This window comes from Panthera pardus, unplaced genomic scaffold (genome assembly GCF_024362965.1).
Source record: "Panthera pardus isolate Hobbes unplaced genomic scaffold, ASM2436296v1 HiC_scaffold_12, whole genome shotgun sequence".
Lineage (NCBI taxonomy): Eukaryota > Metazoa > Chordata > Mammalia > Carnivora > Felidae > Panthera > Panthera pardus.
The window spans coordinates 30,974,626-31,000,843 of NW_026526677.1; the positions used below are offsets into that span (position 1 = coordinate 30,974,626).

General features: G+C 39.0%; 1 long non-coding RNA gene across 1 annotated transcript; it reads left to right on the forward strand.

The window, feature by feature from the left end:
- The first annotated feature begins 739 nt into the window (after positions 1-739).
- Positions 740-16,572, forward strand: LOC109271292 (uncharacterized). The gene is made up of 3 exons (XR_008421173.1): positions 740-963; positions 4,685-4,828; positions 13,239-16,572. It is a non-coding gene; the product is annotated as an uncharacterized LOC109271292 (long non-coding RNA).
- Positions 16,573-26,218: the final 9,646 nt, after the last annotated feature.

The following is a 26,218-nucleotide window of genomic DNA, read 5'->3' on the forward strand; positions in this document are numbered from 1 at the left end:
TATTTTGTATTGATTATAGGTTGGGTTGGAATTTTATGCTAGTATAATAAGTCCATAAATTCTGCCTTAATCCATCCAAGTCTCCTGCTTCTGAGGTCACTAAATAAGATACGAGAAAAGCAAGTAAGAACAAGCAGAGTAATACTGCTATTAGCAGAGACTTCAGCTTGGAATGCCAGTGCAAAATAAGCTAGGAGGAACCACATGAAAACTTTGTAAGGCACAGAAGCAGCCTATGTATAGCTTAGATCCAAAGCAGACCAAACAGCTCTTATGTGTATTAAGTTCAGCATGAATAGGACGTCTTACACCGATGGTATGGAAAGACAAATTCAGAGCATACCCAGTGGCCGGGAAAAAGTGCTGGTGGCTCTAGGCATGAATGAAAAAATATTCACAAAGGAGAGAAAAAAGGGCTACACAGAACAGCTCTGAGCCTTCACCCTTTTGGCCTGGTTAAATAAAGAAAAGAAACTGCAGCCTCAAAAGCAGTTAATGTTATTTCATTAGAAACTCCAGTCCTAGAAAATGTGGCCAACTCATCCTTGAATGTAACCGATTACACTAGTTTTTGTTGAGTGTCATTTCTTGCCTTTTTTCCTGGCTCATCCATAGGGATAAATAAGGTATAGGGGTGCCATGAGAGGAGCATCATCTTAAGGCTGGTTAATTGGCAAGATAGTGGCAAAGTTGATTGAGAAAGGGGACAAAGGAGGGAATTCTGTTTGGAGTGGGAGGTTGGCATATTAGACAACATCTATGAACAAGATGACATAGTACACTCAAATTGAGTGACTTTGAGTGGACAGAGTTTAAAGAACATGAGATCTGTTAACCACTTCTTGTCTTGAAAGGTCAGCAGGAGAAAATAGTAGAATGCAAGAATGGTGGTGGGCAGTATGGAGAGAGCAGGCTGAAGAGAACTATGGCTTCAGGCCATAGTCAGCCCTGATGATTCAACAGGTAGGGCGCTGGGGGATTATGCACTCCAACCTCACTCTCCTCCAACCCTTGAATCTTTTGTTGATGTCTCCATTGGCCACTGACCATAAAATGCCTGTTCATGAAGTTCACATAGGTCAGCCTATGTGGGCACAGTAAAACATGGAGGAAGGTTCCAGAGGGGGAACCAGAAGTTTCTAATGTAGGATAGATTGTGAACTAAATGATAAAGGCACTAATAGTTGGAAATGCCTCTCAGCTAATAAGAAGAGCAGGCTTAGTGGGGTGCCTGGATCGCTCAGTTGGTCAAACATCCGACTCTTGGTTTCAACTTAGGTCATGATCTCATGGTTTCATGAGTTTGAGTCCCACATCAGGCTCCACACTGAGAGTGCAGAGCCTTCTTAGGATTCTCTGTCTTCCTCTCTCTGCCCTCCCCAACTTGCACTGTCTTTGTGTCTCTCAAAATAAATAAATAAACTTAAAAAAAAAGAACAGGCTTAGTGATAGAAATTTGGGGTACAACTTATGGAATGTTTAATCAGGAAGAAAATACAGAATTTTTACTAAATACTTATTATGTACTGGGCATAGTACTAGGCATTTTCATATGTTACCTCATTTATTCTTCACAATAACTCTATAAAAGAAGAATTAACATTCTGAGAGATTTGTTGGTTCCTGGGTCTCAAACTGGCAGCTCACAGGCTGAGCATCTGTGTTTTATTTGGCCTGCATGGTGCTTTAAAGTCAGAAGATTTCACATAAAAATACAGGTTTCTGGCTTCTCTGGAAAAATCAGAAGATTTGGCAACAGCAAACTTACATTCCTGCAACCTAGAATTGTGTGGTAACTTTCCTCTTTAGATTGGACATGAACTTTGGCACATTGCCCACCACTCCTTATTTGTGTTGAAACTTCCAGATTAATTAATTGAAATTATCTGCCAAGTATTTTAATTCGCAGCTCTGATCTACGACCTCTTATTTTATAGGTGAATAAATTAAGTCATGGAGAAATCAGATGACTTGTACAAAATTTCACAGCTAGATAATGCCAAAGTCAGCCTTAGGACTTAAGTCCTAGGCTTCTGCATCATGATATCTATGAAATGTGAAAGTTGATTACTATAAATTTTATGATAATCAAAGCAGGGTGGTGCTGGCTTAAAAACTGAAAAATACATCAGAACAAAATAGAATCCAGAAATTAAACCGCACGTATACGGTCAACTGATTTTCAACGAATGTGCCAAGGCAATACAATGGGGAGAGGAAAATCTTTTCAACAAGTGGTGCTTGAGCAACTGGGCTAAACACATGGAAAAAAGTAACATCAACCCCTACCTCTCACTCTACACACAAATTAATTCAAGATGGATCATGAAATGTAAAAGCTAAAATTATAAAGCTTCTCGAAGCAAACATAGGAGCCTGCCTTTGTGACTTGGAAAAAGTAAAAATTTATTGGAGAGGAAACAATATGCAACAACCATAACATAAAATGAGTATTTAGAAGAATGGATGCACTTCTTGTCTGAGAGAAGAGGGTCAGGAGTGCTTAGTATGGGGATATGAGAAACCTGAGGCATTGAAGAAGCAGCAAGAGGTAAATAAAAAGTGTTGGCAGAACTACGGTGAGAGGTTAGGATATTCTGAATCTTTCCCAAGGCTCCAATAACAGCCTATTTAATTTGGGTCTATAAAGTTTATTTGGAAACTTACTAAAAGCCTCTTCTCTTAGGCTTCAGGAAACTAATGATTCAGATTACTGAAGCTATTTCTTTTTAAAATTTTGAACCTCTCAGAGTCTGTCTTTAATTCTCTGTCTATGTTCTGAATCTTTTTTTCCTCCCCAGTCTTTGTCACACCAGAGTTTCTGGCCTTGGCCACCAAACTCTGTTAAGGCAATAGCTCCACACAGCGTTGGTTTAAAACAACCCCGTGTGTATAATGCAGTGGAAACTGCACTCAGAAACACCCATAGTCTTTTTTTCCTGATTGGATCAGTTTGTGACATACAAAAAAAGGTGAGTACAAAGTCAAATGAGGTTGTTTTTCATTTCCCCCTTGCCATTTGGATACCCCTTTTCAGCTGTGTAAGCAGACATTGGGTTTCCTAATGGTGCAAGTTTCTTCTTTTCCCTCCTGAAATGTTCACTTTAGTGAATTATTTTATTCTTGATTCCTTTGTGGCAGCTGTTCATTTTTCTGTGTCATATAAGAGATTAAAAGTAGAGTTCTTCCAAACTAACATGAAAAAAAGCAGACAAATACAGAGAACAAACTGGTGGTTGCCTGAAGGGAGGTTGGTGAGGGGATGGGTGAAATAAAGGGAATAGATACAAAATTCCCATAATAAAATGACTAAATCACATAGATGATAAGTATGGCATAGGGAGTATAGTCAAAAATATTGTAATAAGGCTGTGTGGTGACAGATGGTAACTACACTTATCATGGTAAGCATTGAGTAATATATAGAATTGTCAAATCAAATGTTGTACACCTGAAACTAACATCACATTGTATGTTAATTATACTTCAATTAAAAAAAATAAATTAAAAAAGGGTAGAGTTCTTTTTGGATTTTGTGCTCTGCTTCTGAAAAAGTATATTAGCAAAAACTTATTTTTAAAATTTTTTTGTTCTCCTATTGCTTCGAAAATATACATTTTTTTTTAGTAGAACAAATCCACCATTTCCACTTATAAGCCACCTTCTGTTTTCTTAATATAATTTCTTGTTCTGATCCTAAATTTGCTCTCTTTATTGTCTATTCCTTAGATGTTATCATTTCTGTGTTTATTATGCCTTGAAGATTTTTTCCCTGTCTTTTATGCCCTGAAGGTTAGTGAATATTTGAATTTGGGCAGGAAGATGATGACCACCACATAATCTTCTTTTCAACTTCATTTCCTTTTTTAATTACTTTTTTGAAGATGGAAACTTACCTTAGTTCCCTGGAGGAACTAGAACAGCCAAATGGGAGTTCAGCTCCTAGGGGAAAAAGAATGTAAGAACACAGAATAGCACACTTGGCATGTGTATGTTCCCGAAACAGCCTTGTGCACAGCTCACCTGCTATCTTCACAAAACGGCTCTTAGCTGTGGTCATGTAAAATATGTCTTCTGATGAACAACTTAGAAGGTACAAAACCAGCTGTGTACTGTCAGCCTTTTCTCATTGTAGAACAGGTTGAAGAAAACATGAACTGTATAAGCAAGGACTATGGATCTAACACAGTGACATTTAAATGCTGGAACTTTCTGTAGGGAGGGTTTCTGTGTCTGTTGATGCTTGTGTCTTCTATTTGAGCTCTTCTATAGAGCTACTATTACTGTTGTCATTTGAAGTCACAGAACAACTTAGGATGTCAAGGAAAATGCAGATGACACTTAGGAGGAACTTGTGAATTTGCAAACAGAAGCAGACCAAGCAGCAAATATAGCTGCTACCCTCCCTCAAAATTTCTCCAGGTTCTGTTCTCCCTCATCATCTAAGACATTGTTCCCTAGTTTTGATAAGGTGATATACTATACTTCTTTCTTTATTATATATTTTTAAATATTAAGGTAATATCACAGAAAATTTGGAAAACAGGAAATGATTAGTAAGCAAAAAGTATTACCTATGAATTTGCAGTGGGTTGCAGGCTCTGTAACACTGAGTACTTTAGACACAGTTTGCCATTTTGTCATGACAACTGCTATGAGGTTTGGTATTATCCTTGTGTTACAGATGGGGCTGAGAAAATCAAATAACATGAATGAGTTCTGCCACTGGTCAAGCACAGGAACTGACATCAAAAGCGAGTCTGTTGGGCACTGAAGCACACGTCCTTTCTTCTCTTGCTGGGCTTCCTCATGGCTTGTTGGTCCAAGAGTAAGTGAATATGCCGACTTTTATGGTTACAAGTGAGGACAGTTAGATACATGAAGCTGACTTTCTGGGAGTTGCAGCAAAGATGCCTTGACCTTTTTCTGAGCAGGGGATGATAACATGATGGAAGGAAAGTTCTGGGAAGATCAATGTCTCATGCCATTATGCAAGATGGACTGGGAAAGAGTGACTAGATGCAAGAACGCTAGGTGGGGAGGCTGTGGCTGTGATCCAGGTGTGACTCCATGAGGGTCTCAGCTAAGCATTTTATTACTTTACACAGTTTTCACTTGCTCTTTAGAGGTCACTGCAGTTTTCACAAGGATAATATTTCTCTGAGACATACCATTTTGGATCTACTTTGGTTCCAATTTTTTTTTTTTCTAATATGTTCTCTGGCCTTAGGGTGACCACAAGTGAAATACAGTCTCTTAGCCACTCTTTTTTTTTTTTTTAATTCCTTGATCCCACTCATCCTTTAAGCCTGTTCAGGTCACTAATTAGAACACAAGAGACTCCTTTTTAGCATAGGCTGAGCCCCTTGTCCTCAGCCTGATAAGCCCTTTGCAGTTGGAGGTGGAAGTGTTTGGGGACTACCAAAGGAAGTTATTTTCTATTATGACTGAGACCCAGTGTCTATGTTGCCTTGGAAATTGTATAACAGAGCTCGGTTCCTTTCACTGGGGGTCTGGGTCCTGGGCATCCTCTCTGCCATCCCCAACCACTCTTCCTGGCATTGCTGTATAGTATCAACTGGATGCCTCTGGGAGCTCAGGGCTACAGCAGGCTAGCAGAATCCCCTCCTATTTCTCTCCTTTCCAGACTCTAATTCAGAAGCCCCATTTACCTGCAGAGAATGGCAGGTTGTCTGTCCGCTGGCAGCCTGAAGCTATACTTTTTCTGTCTGGTTGTATCAGTGCTCATTATTTGCTGTTCTGTTTAGCTGAGTATTATGCAGAAACTTTGAGATGTTGTGGGGAATCAGCCAAGTCTTAACATATCTAGGAGTTGCAGATTCCACACAGCTGTTTCCCAGCTTCACATTGGTTAGAGCCCACAAGCCCAAGTGCCTGCATCTCATCGGAAATATGAACGTTAGGTTGAAAATATCTTATACATTTGGTAAAGTATGAAGTTCCAGTCAGACTACATCTCTTCGTTGCTCTTCATACAGTCTCCCTTTTCTGCCACCATTGACTGCTAATGTTTTATCGAGGTGGAATCAGATATATTAAAGTAAGAATCACAGAAATTTGGGGAGGAAAACAGTATCCCTTTGAAATGCCTTTTAGGAACTTATAAATCTCTATTCTTTGCAAGTAGCCTTCTCTTCCTCCTCCTCCTTTTCCTCCTCCTTCTCTTTCTCCTTCTCCTTCATGGATTCTATGCCTTACCACATGACTGCCCTCTTGCATAATTATAGGGTCCCCTGAAAGTCTTCAAATTCTGGAGACACTGAAAAAATCCCATATTTTACAATTCCTTGCCCATTATATTACAAATGAAGCCAGTAAAGTTAGCTCCCTCTAGAGGTGTCCACTTGCAAATGTTGATCTACCAGGTGAGCTGGGGATTGGAAGCTACCAGAATTGATGCTGCTGAAGGCAGAATCCTCATCTCCAACAACTTTGGGGAATCCCATAGTGGTATCTGATGGGCATGGATTCAAATGAGTTAGCAGGAGATATAGCAGATGTAGAGCTGAAAGTAAGCAAGACTGATATGCCCATTTCAACATGTAAGGAAAAAATACTGCTCATTCCCTGTCCAATTCTAAGGTCTGGTTCCCCCTCCAGTGTCAATGCCTCCATATACAAAATTTACCCCAGACATAGGAATTAAGTGAAGGTTTTGGAAAAGAGTTTCATTAAGTCTTCAGGAAGATGGACTTTTGCCCTTGGGTCTAGGGCTTAGTTACAGTATGTGTTTTTTCTATCATGATGGTCTAGATGTAGGAGACACACACACACAAACACTTTAATACATAAAACTGTCCCACTTGGAAAAAGGAATCTTGATTCCTTCATTCCTGAAAAAAGAGGTTCAGTTACCAGTGCTCCCAGCTTAGTCTGCTCAAGTAATTACAATGAACATCAGTATCATTCTCTGACTAATGCCAGTCTCAGTCACCATTCTGGGTCCGTTTCTTTCCAAATACACACTTCTGAGAGGACCAAATATGAGCTTAGTGAGGAGAAGTAAAATTGTTGAAAGGAAAACACTGAGGGTATGGCCCAAGCATATCAAAATGAACAAAGTAAGCAAGTGACTTAGCCTATGAGACACTTTCTCTGTTTCTTCTTTTCACATACATGTGAATAGGCACTTGGGTCTTGGTCTCACTGTCATGTTGTCATTATGGAAGTTTCTTTTGTTATTTGCTCTGAAATATGATTTGACTTCTCATCAGTAGAAGGAACTTCAGTGGGGTTAGGTTATAGACAGAAAGGCCCCTCCACCAGGTGGCTCATTTGGTCTGTACCGGTCCTCCAAGAGACCCAGCCCAAACTCATATCATGGCCACCTTCCTGGTGACTAACTTTATACTGGGCCTCTAATAGGGCTAGCAAATAGGCTTCACCTTATTTTCTGGCTGTAATTGACTAGGAGTGACTGTGTGGTATGATATTCGGAGAAAAATTCTGAAACTACGTCCAGGCTCAGAGCAAATGAATTCATGGTTGGTATGAAATTCCTGTCATAAGCACAGGTCAAGGGTAGTGTTAGCTTAGATGTCAAGTATTCGCCATCCTAGAACATCTTGTCCCTCTTTGAAATGACCTCTAGTACATGCTACATCTAGTTTCATATCCAGATTTTTCATTCAGTTGTTCTGTAAACTTACTAGGAACCCCCCAGAGTAATCGTGACAGCTACCACCTATATAGTGCTCATTATGTATTATTATGATCTAAACATTTTACATACATTTACTCTTCACTACAACCCTGTGAAGTATTTTATCACCTCTGTTTTAAAGGTTAGGAAACTGAGGCACAGAAAGTTTAAGAAAATTGTCGAGGTCATAATTGGTATGTGGCAGACTCAGAATTTAAACCCAGGCAGTATGGTCCCACATGTAAACACTACTCTGTGCTATTTCTCTTATTAGTGCAATAGTATTCTGATCTCTCCAAGGGACCTATCCCCTCACACACATCAAGGAGCCAACTTTAATAACTCTCTCTCTCTCCCTCCATTCCTCTCCTCTTTCTCCCTCTCCTCCTCTGTCTCCTTTTTCTTTTCTCCGCCCCTCTTCCCTCTCCTCCTTTCCTCCCTCCCTCCCTTTTCTTTTTAGAGAGAAGCAAAGAGATACATACAAACTACAAGACATCTCAACAATTGACTTCATTTTTTCCTGTTGGACTTCCATTAACACTACTTTCTAAGGCTCATGTTGTTCTAATGTTAAAGTGCATATAATAAGTTTATAAATTATATGAGAGTGAAAGGGGAAATGGTCTAATAAGGATAGATTCAGAATCCTGGGTAGAGAGAGGAGAGGAAAAGGGGAGTAAAATAAAAGAGCAGAGTCAAGGCAAAGTAATTAGGTAAGTAGTAGAATATTGCCATTTCTAGAATTAGACAATTTAGGTTATAAAATTAATTAATTGATCAATCAAGTATTTTGTATCTACTACGTATCAGGCATAGAGCAGAGCACTGGAGATAAAAAGGTGGTTAAGACATAGTTCCTTTATCTAAGAGCTGTATGTTTATCACAAGGAAATAAATATGTGGAAACAAACTAAACTTTATGAGTTAGCCTCCTGGTCCTGGCTTCTCTCTGCTCCCTGCCCATTCTTACCCTGGGAGTATGGGTGACTTTTTGATCTGGAATTGCTTGTGTGTGGCTGAGTCCCTACTGGGATCTTCTTGGTGTCTGTCTGCCTGGAAAGAGCATGCATTCTGGTATGCTGTCTGGGCCAGGTTTAGTGGGATAGATCCTGCCCCTGAGAACTAGGCATGTCATTTCCCATCACTGTCTGTGACTAGCTGCATAAGGTGACTTTTTAGGTACAGTATTAATAAGACCATTTTTGCCACACATAAGCCATGTGTTCCTATCCAATTTTAAATAGCAATGAAGCTAACATTTTAGTTACCATCTGTACCCCTATTCCTAACTTTCAATTATATCTGAACTCACAGGGGCCTATTTTTTGTACATCCTCAAGCCTCAACAGCTTACATAATGCTCCTGGGATTTTAGTGAACCCCAGAAGTCCCTCGTCTCCACCATTATAAAAATGGGCTGAGGAGATTGATTCAACCCCGGCCCAGCAATATCCTCACTGCCAAGGAGAAGCAAGTAATAGTTTATGATTCATGGACTGATTGGCAATCACTATCAGGATTACCAGAAATTCATCTGGAATGTTTTGTAAAGCTTAAAAAAAAATTTAGCATGTGTTTCACTGTTTTTAGTAGCTTGTCAACACCCTAGAAACTGAGTTTCTAGTTAACAAAACCCTGAGTATGAGTGTGCACTGAATTAGGGTAACACCCAGAGAGTGCATACTTGGTACATTGTAGAGGAGGGAAGCGCTGTCATAGCTTTTCTCACTGACCTGTCTTCTCTTTGTAAGCTCATTTGTCACTCAAGAAACATTTGGGGCATCATAATCATGGAGAAGTCCTCCCTGCTCCCCTATTGTTATTCCACAACACTCTGCGATATAATGCTATGGCATAGGGTCCTGATTGTGTGTTATCTTGTCTACATTACCAGAGGGTAAACTCTCATAGGGCAGAAATTGTGGCATGTCCACCTTTGTGTTGGCCCTCAAGATGTAATTATAGAAAGGAAAAAACATGCTAATTTAGTTTGAAGCATCTTCAACCGGGATGGAAGTAGGTATCCAAAGGAGATAGGAGCAGAAGAGATAACCAGAACTTTGGAAAATGGACATCAAATGACAGAGGATAAAATGTATGGGTATGTGTGGGGGACAGAATCAGAATTTAATTCATTTTCTTCACCAGTTCAGGTCTGGCATTTGCTGAGTACAATATGTAGAATGAGAACACTGTGGCCAGTATGAACAAGCTAATTCCAGTAACAGTAGTGTTAGTTGTGATGAATCCACATGACTAAATGTACCAAACAAGAACCTCCAAGAACAGTAGGTATAGGTTTGGGCATGGGTATATGGCTATGGGATGTAAGAACTTGAAAAAGCTTTGGAGTGTAGGATGGTGTTAAAAAAGAAAGAAAGAATGAAAGAATGAGAGAAAGAAGGAAAGAAAGAAAGAAAGAAAGAAAGAAAGAAAGAAAGAAAGAAAAAGAAAACAAAAAAACCAGCTCAAGATGGAGTCATTTGCCTCTCAAGACAGCAAACCAAGATTTAATTACAATTTCAACCTACCCCAGTAATGTGGCCTTTTAAAAGTCACTCTGAAATTTCCTGATCTGTGATAGTGAGGTTATCTGTGTGATAAATAAACAAACAAACCAACCAACAAACAAAAACCTCTGTCATGTCCTTCCCCTCCAAAAGGAGATGTCCTGGCCTGAACAACCCTTTTATTTTCTCTTGCTAATTAATAGCTTCCTTGCCCCGCTGTCCTGCCTATAAAAACTTTCCATTTTGTACAACTCCTCAAAACACCTCTGTAAGCTCATTCATTATTTTTGCTGAATGGGATGCTACCTGATCATGATTGCTTAATAAAGCCAGTTAGATCTTCAAATTTATTGGATTGAATTTTTTTTTTTTTTTAACAATGGATACTAGACCTATAAAGAGGGATGAAAAACTTCGGCTTGCTTAGCATGAAGAAAAACAGGAGTGGGTGGTAACGATGACTCTAAAATACATGAAGATTTATTCTGTGGGGCTGTAGAATCCACAAGGTATATGTGGCTTGATATGTTACTCTACAAACACTCTCAACGTTTACCCTTGAAGGGTTTAAGTGAAGTATTTTCACATCTATTTTGTAATACACATTATTGACTGAGTTAAAGAAGGGAATGGAAACTTGTGGTATATGGAACTTGATTTCGTGTGGAACAGTTGAAATGACTGGCTGACTTAGTTGATTACAAAAGGGCATAATTTAGCTTGGGTGCTGAGCTACTGTGACCCAGGTAGATAGTAAATGGTTGATGCAGGTGATATGAAGGATTGAGTGATTATGAGAACTTTAAGGAAAAAAACAATTACCCAGTGTAAAAAGAGAAAAATAAATGGAAAATGAAAAAAAAAACCAGTGAAAACAAAAAATTAAATACCACCCACAAGGTAGTATTGTTAACATGCAAAGGACAACATAGTCTAGAAACTAAATTTTTAATGATTATCAATGACTGCTTATGAGGTCATAGAAACTATAGGCTTATAAAACCTTCACATCTTCAGAATTATTTCCCTCAAACAAATCGATAATCTCAGCAACTCCAAAATCCAATTATCAGAAAGTTGAGCCAATTTTATTCCCTTTGGCCTTGAGGAGTCACTGTTTCTTTGAGTGTGTATTGTTGAGGCCTTTCTTCATCCCTCTGACAATGCTCCCTCATCATTGTCTCAGCCTGTTCCTTAACAATGGTCATTTATTGAGTGTACAACATATAGGCCTACGCCAAGTACTTGTGCTCATCAGTTTGTTAGTCTCCATATTGTGCTATTGTTCGTGCATTTTACAGATTAGGAAAGTGAAGCTCAGAGAAGCTAAGAATTCATCCAACGAGAGGAAATTATCAAGGAGCTAAGCTGGATTCAAGCCTAAATCTATTTGACTCAGGATCTGTATTTCTAAAACATAAAATTATGCCACTCCCATACTTGGTCTCATGCCAGCACTTACGGACTGCTTTCACTCTACCACAGCTAGATTCTGGAGGAAGCCAAAGGAGATGGACAGCCACTGATAGTGTCTGTTGCACTAAGCGTCCGGGCAAGCACTTGGCATTATCTGAGTTTTAATGTCTTGCCAATCCGTTGGCTATAAAACAATATCTTATGGTGGTTTTATTCTCATTTCTCTGATTACTAATGAAGCTGACCCCTCTGGATACATCTGTTGCCCATTATTTGTGTTTCATGTGAAATGCCCATTTTTATCTTTGGCCCATGTTTTATTAGATGTTTTAAAATTTTTTCTTACTTATTTTTAGGACTTCTTTGTTCATTCTTAATATGTGGCAGAAAAAAACGAGCTGTTGATCAAACCTATTTTTCTTCCACAATGGGCAATACAGCTACAGCTATATGGGCATACAGCTATTCCCATCCTCCTTCTCAGTTAGATGAGGTTGTGCCTGACTTGTGATGAATAGAATGTAGGAAGAAGCAAGGCATATCAGTTGTCAAGCCTGTCCCAGAAAAGCCTTCCTTGTGATCTGCTATTCTTTGTCTTCCTCTGTCTTCCAGTTAGGCACTGATGACCAGGTAGATCTTAGAAGCCAAGTATTGAAGATAGCAGAGCCTTCCACAGCCTGGGGCTCCTGAATGACTGAGTTAAAGGAAACCTTCCCAAGCACAGACAAGAGTTTACATGAGCAAGAAATTAACTGCTTTTCTGTGATTCTACCTTGATTTCAAGATTTACCAGTTAAAGTAGTAGCTGATCTTCATAGAGGATGCTGACCTTTTTCAAATTACATAAGGTGCAGATATCCTGGATTGGAACATATGGTTTATGCATATGGCAAAAATGGTCTCATTAATATTGCAACTAAAAAGTCACTTTATCTACTTAGTCATGGACAGAGCTGGAAGACTATAGGCCTGGTTCATTGGAGCAAGACATACCCTAGTACATCTATTCATGGCCCAGAGGGCAGATCAAAATACAGTTGACTTTTGATCAGTTTGGGGGTTAGGGGACCCAACCCTCCATGCAGTAGAAAATCCGCATGTAACTTTTGACTCTTCAAAAACTTATATAGCCTAATGTTGACTGGAAGCTTTACCAATAACATAAACAGCTAACACATATTTTGTATGTTATATGTACAATAAACATAAGATATTGTAAGATATTGTAATATCTTACAATAAAATAAGCTAGGTAAAAGAAAATGTTAAGAAAATCATAAGGAAGATAAAATACATTTACAGTAGTGTACTGTATTTATTGAAAAGAATTTGTGTGGGGCGCCTGGGTGGCTCAGTCGGTTAAGTGGCCGACTTCTGCTCAGGTCATGATCTCACGGTCCGTGGGTTCGAGCCCCGCATCGGGCTCTGTGCTGACAGCTCAGAGCCTGGAGCCTACTTCCGATTCTGTGTCTCCCTCTCTCTGACCCTCCCCCACACATGCTCTGTCTCTCTCTGTCTCAAAAATAAATAAATGTTAAAAAAAATAAAAAATAAAAAAAATAATAAAAAAATAAAAGAATTTGTGTGTAAGTGCACTTTGCTGTTCAAACTCATGTTGTTCAAGGGTCAACTATATGTGTTTTTTCTAGACAGACAATACCAAGAAGATCCTAGAAGAGGCTAAGCCACATAAGATGCATTTCCAAACTGCAAAGTCACTCTTTTCAGGAGAAGAGTGGGCAGTGGGCAGAGAGAAGCCAGGACCAGGAGACTAATTCTGAGAGAGGTACGTCTAAAAACATTTAAAGATCAATACAGATAGAAAAGTAAAAACATTTTTTTTTTAGAACAGGGCATTATTAGGCTAAGATCATTAATGACAATAGTAGTTAGGAGTGTGGTCTTTGAAGTCACACATAACTGGATTCAAATCTGAATTTTGTCAGTTACTATTTGTGTGACCTTGGAAAGATTACTTGCTTTATTTCAGCCTCTGTTTCCACATCTGTAAAGTGAGAGTGACGTGGTATGTACATTGTTACAATTGTTTCAAGACTCAAATGAGGTTTAGAAAGTACAGGACACTTAGCACAGTGTCTATACATGGTAGGAACTTCATGAATGGTGGCTATTATTATTTTCAGTTGTAGGTCAGTTCAAATGAGATAATACATGTGAAAAATATTTTGCAAATGAAAATACTCTGGCTATATGCTCTTGGAACACTTTTTCCTGCCTCCATAAAAAGCACTTTTGACTCTTTCACAATCTAGTTGTTAGATTAGTCTTGCCTTACCAGCTGGTGGGCCTAGGACTCTGATGCAGACTGTGGTTCAAGAGGAGGGAGCAGGTATAAGTTGGACTCTGCTACATGTCAGGGCCCACAAGGACCATTGAGGACATCCAGGAGATAGTAGAAGAGAGGGGCAAAAATAGGTACTAGAATTAATAAGACTATATAATTGGTTACATTCCAGAATGTGTTGGTGTTGCCTTTGGAATAGGCCAATGAAAGCATGTGAAGATTTTTGAGGCATCAATGAAAAGAGCTTGGATCCCTAATTTTGGGCATGGACAGAAAGGGAACCCTACCACACACCTTTGTCTACTCGTTTTCCTCTAACACCACACATTCAAATATAGATGTCTAGTGTCCAGCCAGGACCTGAATGGGGACCATCATTATAAATATTCTTTATTCTAACCCTAGCATCTAGCCCAGTACCAAGAAATGGTGAATCAATAGTATATGCTAAATCAGTACATTAATTTAAACATCAAAGACATTATGTGTTCACTTTGGTTGGACCCCTTGTTTCTTAGATATTCCTAGGGCAATCCTGAATGGCAAGAGCAGAGGCAATAGAGGAAAGCAAGGGACCACAGGGTTTTGTCACTTCAACCATCAAAACGAGAGAGATGCATGCCATAGTGAGAAAAAGAGCTATTCTAAAATAGAACTGGCTCTCATACAAGAGAGTGAGCTGTGGGCAGGGTAGAAGGGAGGTGGAGGTGGAGGCAGGGTGGCATCAAGCAGAAGCTGCATGACCATGAGTTGCATTGAGGACAGTGCAATAGAGGGATGCCTGCACAGAGTCAGAGCTGGACTGTATCACCGTCCCCACCCCTGGCTGAAGCAGAATTAACTGTGGATGAGATTTTCTAAAAAAAAACTCCTAGGCCCTCTACTTAGAAATTTTGATTTTTTTTGAAGAAAAAAAATATTTTTTTCTTATTATTTTGAGAGAGAGAGAAAGTGTGAGTCAGGGAGGGACAAAGAGAGAGGGAGGGAGGGAGAATCCCAAGCAGGCTCTGTGCTGTCAGCGCTCTATCTCACCAACCCTGAGATCATGACCTGAGCTGAAGTCCAACGCTTAACCAGCTGAGCCACCCAGATGCCCCAGAAACTTTGATTTAATACATTTGAATTGTATCTAAACATCTTTGAGTTTTAATTAACATACAAAAAGTGCACCCATTAAAGTGCAAAGGTTGATAAGTTTTAACATACATGCATGCACATACCTATCATAATCAAGACAGAACATTTACATAACTCCCAAAATTTCCCTTAGATTCTTTGTGGTCAGTTGTCCCCTTCCCAGTTCCAGGCCTCCAGTGATCTGCTTTTTGTCACTACAAATGAGTTTGCCTGGTCTAGATTTGATATGTGGCATCTATAGGATGAACTGTTTTTTTTTTTAATGTTTATTTTTTCGAAAGAAAGAGGGAGGGACAGAGTGCAAGTGGGGCAGGGGCAGAGAGAGAGAGAGGGAGTCACAGAATCTGAAGCAGGCTCCAGGCTCTGAGCTGTCAGCACAGAGCCTGACACAGGGCTCGAACCCACGAGAGATCATGCCCTGAGCCAAAGTCAGATGCTCAACCGGCTGAGCTACCCAAGTGCCTCTATAGTATGAACTCTTACGTGTCTGGCATCTTTCCTTCAGCACAATGTTTTTGAGGTTCATTCATATTTCCAGGTGTATCAGTAGTTTGTTCTTTTTTTTGCTGTGTAATATTCTATTACATAGATATTCCACAATTTATTTATGCATTAATTCATTGATAGGTATATGTGTTGTTTTGAATTTTTGCCTGTGATGAATAATATTGCCATTAACATTTCTATGCATGTCTTTGTGTGGATCTTTTCATTTCACTTGGTGAAAACCTGGGAGTAGAATTGTTACATTGTATAGTAATATCTATATAGCTTTAAAAAACTATAAGATTGTTTCCCAAAGTAGTTGTATCAGTTACAATTCCTGCCAATAATATGTGGCAATTCCAGTTGCTCTACATTCTTGCCAACACATGGCCTTGTCATTCTTTCTAATTTTATCTATTTAATTAAGTATGTAGTAGAATCTTATTGTGGTTTTAATTTTTGTTTTTCTTATGACTAATTATGTTGAACATCTTTTTGTGTGCCTGTTAGCCATTTGCATATCCATTTTTCTGATGTGTCTTTCAATCTTTTGCCCAATTTTTTTATTGAATTGTCTTCTTGTTAAGTTTTAAAAGTCCTTCATATATTCTGGGTACAAATCCTTTGTCAGAGGTAAGTATTAGAAAATTTTATCCCTGTCACTGTCTTCCCTTTAAAATGTTCTTAATAGTGTTTATTATAGGCTGAATCAAATACACCCAAAATTTACATGTTGAAGTGTACTCCAAGTGCCTCAGAATGTGACAATATTTAGAGATAGGGTCTTTAAAGAAGTGATTAAATTAAAATGCAACAATTAGGGTAGATCCTATTCCAATTTGACTGGTGTCTGTACAAAAAGAGGAAATTTGGACATACATGGAGACACCTAGAAGGCACGGATACAGAGGGAAGACCATGTGAGGACACCCCAAGAAGGCAGCCATCTGCAAGCCAAGGAGAGAGGTCTCAGAAGAAATCAAAACTACTGACACCTTGATCTTGGCCTTCTAGCCTCGAGAACGGTGGGAAATAAACTTCTGTTTTTTAAGCCACCCGGTCTGTGGTATTTTGTTATGGCAGTCATAGCAAACTAACATAGTATCTTTCAAAGAATACATGTTTTCAATTTTGATGAAGTCCAGTTTATTACTTTCTTTTTATATGATTTGTGTTTGTTGTGCTCTACCTGTGAAATCTTTTTAAACCTCAAATTTGTAAAGATTTTCTCTTGTGTTATTTTCTAAAACTTTTAGTTTTAGCTTCCACCTTTTAGTTTCATTATCTATTGAGAATTAATTTTTGTATATGGTGTGAGGTAAAGGTGGAGTTTATTTTCTGTTTCAAGTGGATATTCAGTTGTTCTAGCACCATTTGTTGCAAAGACTACCTTTTCCCTATCCAATTACTTTGGAAATCAAGAGACCATACATGTGTGGGACTTCTTGGCTCTCTATTCTGTTCCATTGGTCTTTAACCAAGGGAGTGTTTTTTAATAAGCTTCATAAGTGATCCTAATGCACAGCCGCATTTTGAAACCTCTAGGATGGATGATCTCTAAGAAACCTAACTCTTTAATTCTATGAGAGCTCACTCAACAAGTAACTGCCTCTGAGTCAACACTAAAAAGGCAGGAACTGATAAAATAGATGACCTCCAAGAATCTTAAAGTATTTGTTCTCTCCCTTGGCACTTAAAGTGACTCTGGACTCAAAGCAGGTATTGATTAAAAGAGATTCTCATGTAGGCATTGGGGAGGACACTTGTTGGGATAAGCACTCGTTGTTGTATGGAAACCAATTTATCAATAAATTATATTAAAAACAAAGAGAGAGATTCTCATGTTAAGAACTGTTGTCCAATGGTGAAAATCAAATTGGGAGCACTTTTTTTTTTTTTTTTTTTTTTAATGTCTATTTAGTTTTGAGGGAGAGAGAAAGACAGAGTGTGGGTGGGGGAGGGTCAGAGACAGAGGGAGACACAGAATCCAAAGCAGGCTTTAGGCTCTGAGCTGTCAGCACAGAGCCTGACACAGGGCTCAAACCCACAAACTCATGAGATCATGACCTGAGCCGAAGTGGGTTGCTTAACTGACCGAGCCACCCAGGCGCCCCAAGGGAGCACTCTTTTTTAGAAGCATCTGCTAAATGGCATAAGCGTTCATTCACAAGCATCTGTTAATTGTGGTATGTTGATACAAGCTAAAATGGATATTATTTAGACACAGAAAGATTTTATTCCACTTAATGTAAGAGGAGGAGCAAAACAAGTCCTGGAGATAGAGGCAGATCAACAGAAAGTAGGAGAAATCCTAGCTCAATGTCTACCATAGACTATAGTTTTAATGGATCCAGTATCCCCAGCATGTAGATAGTATCCAACACATATTTGATGCTGGCTGGTTAAATGAATGTGCTAAGAAAACAAAGGAAAGGGGGTTAGAAAATTTATAACAGGATCAGAGTAATAAGGTATCCAGTCAATAATACAAATATATAAAGAAAGGGTAGCAATTTAATGACGTAGTTAAGAGCAGAATCATTAGAGTCTGAAGATTCTAGGTTCAAATCCTGACCATTTAACAACACTGACCTTGAAAAAGGTATTTAATTTCTCTAAGCATTAGTTTCTTCAGTGAACATTAGGATAATGGGCATTTTTTGTTGTGAACACGAAACGAGCTAAGAATTATTTCTTTGTTTTTATTTGTAGCTATAAATTCCACCCGTTAAGGATAAGGATTGTGTTCATGACCTTATTTTAGAGCATCAAAAAATGCTGGGCACTTATTTCATAAATATTTGATAAATCAGTTACAAGATATGAAATACTTAATACTGTGTTTTGCATGTAATAAGCCCATAGTTAATAATAGCCCATGGTTATTTTTCTTTTCATTGCATTGCAGGAAGGCCAATATTACAGTCAGCTAATTCCCCATTGGTGACAGAAGCTATCTGTTATAAAAACAAACAATCCAATTAGGACTGTGGCAGTTAATGTAGGTACAATTCATTAATTGTCCACCTCTTGATGGATATTTATAGGGTCACCAGCTTGAACTGTGTCATATGCAATTTTCATGCTGATATTTGAAATGGTCAATTATTGGTTCAAATGACATTTCTTTCAACAGGACATATTTCCATGGATGGCTGAACACTGATGAACACATTCCAAATAGAATTAGCACCACATCTTGTTTGTCTCCATTGTGGAATGTACATGAAGAGAGATATCAAAGTCTCTTCCCTAATGTACGTGTGGGCTCTAGTTTCCACAGTCATTAACAAAATTTAGAGCAAGCAGCCCATTCGGAAAGGCTAAATGGGAAGAAGCCTGCCTGTGAATAATAGCTGGTGGATTCTGAAGCCTCAACTGCTTTGCAATCTCGGCTCTCACTTTGTAATTATTTATTAGCCCTTAAATAATCAGATCGGAGGTAGAGAGCTCAGAGGCTTGGTAAATTCACATTACTCTTACCTAAAGGCACAAAACAGAATGTTTTCAGTGTGAATGTTTTCTTTGACAAGGTTGCACAAACATATTTTCAGTGAAATCAAAATATTTACATTCCATTCATTTTTTGTAAGTTAAACATTTGAGGATCTGCAATCCAAGGAGGGCCAAATGTTAAGCTCCATTATTCTAACAATTTATGGTGCATAGCATTTGCTGACACATACAATGGTTTTAAAGGAGTGGGCCTGCCTCACTGGTTAAGTGGGGTTGGGTAAAACAGACCCTGAATGCTGGTTGAATAGACCCAAATGCTATGATTTGAGGGCTAGCAGAAGAACTTGGTAAAAATCTCAACCTGTTCTCTTCCCTTTCCCTTCTATACTCTTCTCAGTTTGGCTCAAGCACAAGAAATTCCTACCTTTATGTACACCTTGGCTTCAAACCTTTGAAATCTCCTACTGAAATACAGATATATTTTCTTAAAGAAGCTGGTATTTTTAAAATCACCAATTAATTATCCAATCAAGGATAACACAATTTAGTTTTTTTTTTTTTTTAAAGGCATAGGCTTTGGGGTGCCTGGGTGGCTCAGTTGGTTGGGTGTCCGAGTTTGGCTCAGGTCATGATTTTGCAGTTTGTGAGTTCGAGCCCTGCGTGGGGCTCTGTGCTGACAGCTCAGAGCCTGGAGCCTGCTTAGATTCTGTGTCTCATTCTCTCCCTGCCCCTCCCCAACTTGCGCTCTGTCTTTGTCTCTCAAAAATAAATAAATGTAAAAAAAAATTTTTGTTTTGAAATTTATTGTCAAATTGGTTTCCATACAACATCCAGTGCTCATCCCAAAAGGTGCCCTCCTCAATACCCATCACCCACCCTCCCCTCCCTCCCACCCCCCATCAACCCTCAGTTTGTTCTCAGTTTTTAAGAGTCTCTTTCTTATGCTTTGGCTCTCACCCACTCTAACCTCTTTTTTTTTTTTTTTCCTTCCCCTCCCCCATGGGTTTCTGTTAAGTTTCTCAGGATCCACATAAGAATGAAAACATATGGTATCTGTCTTTCTCTGTATGGCTTATTTCACTTAACGTCACACTCTCCAGTTCCATCCACATTGCTACAAAGGGCCATATTTCATTCTTTCTCATTGCCACGTAGTACTCCATTGTGTATATAAAGCACAATTTTTTTGTCCATTCATCAGTTGATGGACATTTAAGGCTCTTTCCATAATTTGGCTATTGTTGAAAGTGCTGCTATAAGCATTGGGGTACAAGTGCCCCTATGCATCAGTACTCCTGTATCCCTTGGGTAAATTCCTAGCAGTGCTACTGCTGGGTCATAGGGTAGGTCTATTTTTAATTTTCTGAGGAACCTCCACACTGGTTTCCAGAGTGGCTGCACCAATTTGCATTCCCACCAACAGTACAAGAGGGTTCCCGTTCCTCCACATCCTCTCCAGCATCTATAGTCTCCTGACTTGTTCATTTTGGCCACTCTGACTGGTGTGAGGTGCTATCTGAGTGTGGCTTTGATTTGTATTTCCCTGATGAGAAGTGACATTGAGCATCTTTTCATGTGCCTGTTGGCCTTCCTGTTGTCTTCTTTAGAGAAGTGTCTGTTCATGTTTCCTGCCCATTTCTTCACTGGATTATTTGTTTTTTGGGTGTGGAGTTTGGTGAGTTCTTTATAGATTTTGGATACTAGCCCTTTGTCCAATATGTCATTTGCAAGTATCTTTTCCCATTCCGTTGGTTGCCTTTTAGTTTTGTTGGCTGTTTCCTTTGCCGTGCAGAAGTTTTTATCTTCATGAGGTCCCAGTAGTGCATTTTTGCTTTTAATTCCCTTGCCTTTGGGAATGTGTCAAGTAAGAAATTGCTAAAAAAATTTTTTTTAAAAAGCCATAGGCTTTGAAATCAGAAATACGATCTGAGTTCAGATCCTAATTTTGCTATTTTCAAACTGGGCACATTATCAAAATACTCACAGTTTGTACTGATAAAAATACTAAAATTGAACTATTCCTGACAAGAGAAAACTTAAGTCTTTCCTGAATAATCCAAGATCCTTTTGATTACTAATTCCAAAATCTGTTCATGCCTTATACCAGGGAAAGTGTGTGAGTCTTGAAAAATCTGAAATGTTAACTTCAGTAACCCCTTAAAGGATTGTGTTCCTGAACTTGTGTTTTTATGTTATACTCTTGGTTTTTGTAGGATGCTACATACTAAAGCTAGCCCTTAGACTGGCTTGGGAAAATGCTATCTGCCATGTTATTTCCTGTCTCCTATAAGAGGAATCCACATTAAAAAAGTCTTTCAAAATCCAACACAAGACATACTTTGTTTCTTCTAAGGAAGAGGTATGCTTACATTTTCCTAATGTTGAAAAAATACACACTTTTGCTTTCCATTTGACTGTGACAGAGACAAAATTAAAGTCCAATTCTATCTATTGAATAAGTCCTTTATGGCCAATATATTTGTGTTCCTACTTTGTCTTAACATTTCTCCTCTTATTTTTACTGTTTACCTGCATCCAACTATCTCTATTGTATAGTTATTGTATTTTTGAATTTTCGTTATGAGCTTCGTTAAATTCTTTATGAGATGAGGCCGGCAATAAATAAATAAATAAATAAATAAATAAATAAATAACAAATATAGTAAATGATTAGATCTCATACTGTTTATTACAATAAAAATGAAAGAAATCTTGTAAAACTTAAAGGAAATGGTAGACCAGGCTGTCAATCAAGGTGTATTAGTTATCTATTGCTGTGTAACAAACCATTGCAACACCTAGTGGCTTAAATTTAAAACCACGTGAAAAAGAAATAGCCATTTCTTGCATTAGCCAAGCCTTCTTGCAGTGACATGGTGGATCAGTTAAGACCTTATAGTCCATGACCTCCCTCATGTGACTGGTAATCGTCAGGCTGGTTGGGAGGGGCAGAGAGGGAGAGACACACAGAATCCGAAGCAGGCTCCAGGCTCTGAGGTGTCAGCCCAGAGTCTGAGGTGGGGCTCACACTCACAGACAGCGAGATAGTGTCCTCAGCCGAAGTCGGTCACTTAACCAACTGAGCCACCCCGGCACCTCTCTTCTAATTTAATCCTAAACACTCTCTGGCCAAGATCAAGTGGAAATTCCAGAGACTAAGCTTGTCACTCTCAGACTGCTATACCAGGAAAAAAAAATACATTAAAAAATCAGTTGTACCCAACACTTCATATTTTAAAACAATTAAAAGTACAACCTTTTTCTCTTCAAATACTTTGGATTCCTTCTTTTGGGGGTGGTGTGGCAAGGTCTTTGCATTCTATCATAGGGTGAAAGGGGAAGATATAAACTGGGTATAAACTGTGATAATTGTGAAGCGGACTTTTTCTAAGGCTGTATTCAGTGTGCATGAACAAAATCTCAACTAGGCTCTTCATTCAGACACAGAAACCTTGATGGATGAATATTCAAAATTCATTGACGAGTTCCATACCCTCTTTCAAAGATAAGTGCCAAGTCCTTCCCTTAATTATACTCTGAACAAAATAAGATATGTAGAAGAGAATGCATTTTGAATTTCTATTCACTCTCATCCCTTCTTCTAATTACACAAAGCATCTTTTATATGGGAAATCCAGAGACAATTTTCTGCTTGAGAATGAGGGCAGACTTTTTTGCAAGTCAATAGCGTAGTCGTTATGTTGTTAGGTAGAGACAAGATGACACAGTATAGCACCACATTTTGTTACTCCATGCCTGAGAAGTTTTAAGTCTCATATCAGCTTCAAAAATTTAAATAGGGAGTTATGTTCATTTAGGTGGATTTCATGGTTACAGGATGTGAGAGGTGTGAGATGCCAACAATGGGGATTTACGTGGGCCAGAAAATAGAAGACACCTAAGTGTCACAAGTAGAGGCAAGTTTTCTAGAGAGAAATCATCCAATAGAAATACTTCATCTGGTGGATGGAGTAAAAGATCAATGTCTCCTGTAACCATCCATTACTGGTCTGGTAGTGGATGCTCTTAAACACCAGACCAGATTTCTGGGAGTAATAAGCAAAGAGAGGAGTACTCGAGAACAAAATGTTAGAGAATATTGATTAGATCACCTACTGCAAGTAAGAAAGAGATATAAAACAATGAAAATGGCCTGACACAGAAAACCACAGGATAAAAAAATAAAGAGCTTCTTTAGAAGTGTAAGGAATATGAAAGAATTGGGGGGAAATCACTATTACTGTCTGGACAAGGCCCCAGGTATGGCTGTGCACAGTTAAGACCATCGATATTTAGAGAGGGTAAGGAGAAGGAATCGCAAGGTGATGCAAATCACCTTTAACGTGTTAACAAGCAGAAAATGTCGAGCAAAGAGAGAAAACATAGGCAATAAATTGGGAAATGAAGTGGAGAACTGAGACAGGTACTCTAGAGGCTCATAAATGGGCAGTGGAGCAGGCAAAAACCGGGAGAAATCATGTGAGTTTCAAAACAGAATATGGGGAGAGAAGACTATTATAGTAGCTGACAGTTATTGAGTGCTTATTGTGGGCTAATTTCTGTCATAAGCAATATTCCTCATAATTCCTTCAGGTAGGTACAATTATGATCCTCTGTTTATGGTCCAGGAAACTAAGGTGTAGTGAGGGAGGATAAGTAACCTGCCCAAGGTTACATGGCTAGCAGGTGACAGAAGCAAGAGGAGACTGTTTCCATAAACTACCTCTGGGTTTAAGAGTTAGTGATCTGCAATAGGTTCACTTAAATGACACCTAAAGGATTCTATTTTTAGAAGGATCTGATTAATTGCTTTTGAATATGGAATAATGGCCCCGGATATGTTCTGTTTATTGGGTTTTAGTAACACTTGTAAGAGTGTTTGTGAGGCAGAGAACATAGGGTAGAAGCAAAAGAGCAATGAGAGAGTTGGGACCTCTAAGGCCAGGGCTCATGGAACCAACATGGCAGTTAGGTTGTTTACTTTTCTCTTCCAGAAGAGGTCAGTTGTGCCCAAATCTCCTTATTCAAAGGGAGCTTGACTGTGCTGTCCTTAGACTTTGGTCAGCATGTACAGATTCTAATTAAGGAGGTTGGAGCTGTTGGGAAGTTGCATTACAAGGAGGTAAGGCAGCCGATTTGGGTTTGTGCAAAGACCAAGCCAACTGGCTGTGTAAAGGGACAAAATCTACCCTTATAGGTAGGAAGTAGGTAGGGATTCAGGAACCCAGCCTGCTAAGAGGTGACCAGCTAAAAGACAAAACTCGCATATTTTAAAATTAGAGCTGGATTTGGATTCTGGCTCCACTCTTGATTAGTAAGCTATTTAATTACTTTGAGCCTCAATTTCCATATCTTGAAAACAGGCATAATAATGTCTCTGTTGAAGATATGTCATGAATATTTTGAAAAGAGATGATATATATGAAGCAATCAGTTCCTGATACACACAAGATGCTCAGTAAGCTAGCTGTTATTATTACCAGGTGATGACGATAATGATAATGATGTTGATCATTATGATTCAGAGCTGTGTACCATTCTTAGTGAAAAGCATGGTGCAAACCAGGAATAGAAGTGAGATAGCACTGGAGTAGGGTATGAATAAACCCAGCTGTTCTATTTGGGCATCCATGGAGGGGTTTAGGATGGAGGTCAACCTGAAAGACAGCCCAGTATTCAAATTGTAACCTCTGCACACCCAGCTCAGGGCAACAGATTGAGTCTCCCCTTACATTTCCCTATATCATGCATAGTAAAGCCTCTCCTATGATAATACTAGGTCTAAGTCTCATCAGTTCAGAAACAGACAGGCATGGGTGGCTTGTAGTAGGGCTTCAGCACCCACAGTCAGGCCTTGAGCAGATAGGAACTGAATGATTAGCCCACCCCCTCTCCTGCTGTAAGGCAGCCCCTCTAACATGCTGTCATTTAATAAGTCATGAGGAACAGTATCTCAAGTAGCATCTCCTGTGTGGCATTGTGTTTTAAATAACTCGAAGGACTTGATGAAGCTTGTATGCTGGTCTGAGATATTGCCAGCAGTAGGCTTGTGTATCTTATCACTTCCTTGGTTCACAAACAAGACGTTCCTCTTAAGGATTAGATGACATTGGCTAACATTGATATACAAAGACAGATTAGTACCAGAGGGACATAGTGGAAGAAAGAGAAGAGAGATAATTTGTATGATGATCTTAGTAAAAATTTGGATAATTAATAATGATAGCAATAGCAATAATAGTATATTTTTTCCAATGCTCAGAAACTGTTGGTGGTGAGATTTACTATCATTTGAAGAACAGCTTATTCTAGTGATGGCTGGTGGCAAAGGAGATGTATATACCAACTTCAGGAGCAGTAAAAGGAAAAATATCTTAGTGGATATAATGGCTAATTTATTTTGAGCACATTTTTCTAGGCACTCGGCTAAGTGCTTTACAGGCCTTATTTATCACAAAAACTCTGAGTAGCTAGTATTATTATCATTCCCTCTTTATAGAAGAATTAGAGGCTTAAAGTCTGAATTAGATAAGGTAATGCTGTAACAGCTAAACCCTGAAATCTCAATGGTTTCTTCCAATAGGATTATACTTGTCATTCATACAAAGTTCAAAATCAGAGAAAGAAGGTGGTGGTGGTGGTGGTGGTGGTGGTGGTCAGGGGTGGGGGCACATCACAGTCATTCAGAGATCTAAGCTAATAGAGGTTTCACTCACCTCAACACCTGGATACTGTGGTCACCTGCACATTGATATGCCAACAGGGATGGGGAAGGAGACAGCTTGGGGAGGCGGTTTACGGGCCATTACAGAAAGTACACTCTCTTGACCAGAACTCATTCACATGGCCCTTTCCACATTTAATAAAGGATGAAAATGAAGTTGCTGGCTGTGCAACTGCTTCTCAACACACTTCTGCCATATGGAAGAGAAGGATAGAGAGGCATCAGCCAGTCCCACCACAAAGTGGTTCAGTAGATTAACTGATTAATTAGCAAGGGCCAGGGCCAGGATCTAAACACACGTCTGTGTGATAGCAGAGCCTACATTCCTGGTATTCCAGCTGTGCTGGGGTGAGAAGAATTGATACGGAGAGAAGCATGTGTTTTTGTTTTTTGTTTTTAAGTTGCCTTTATTCTCAGCCCAACTTGAGGAGCTCAGAAAGAAACACTTTGCCCTGCTGTCTCTTTCTTAAAAAGATAAAATTGCCTGGATGATGCACTGTTTTTTTTTGTTTTTTTTTTGT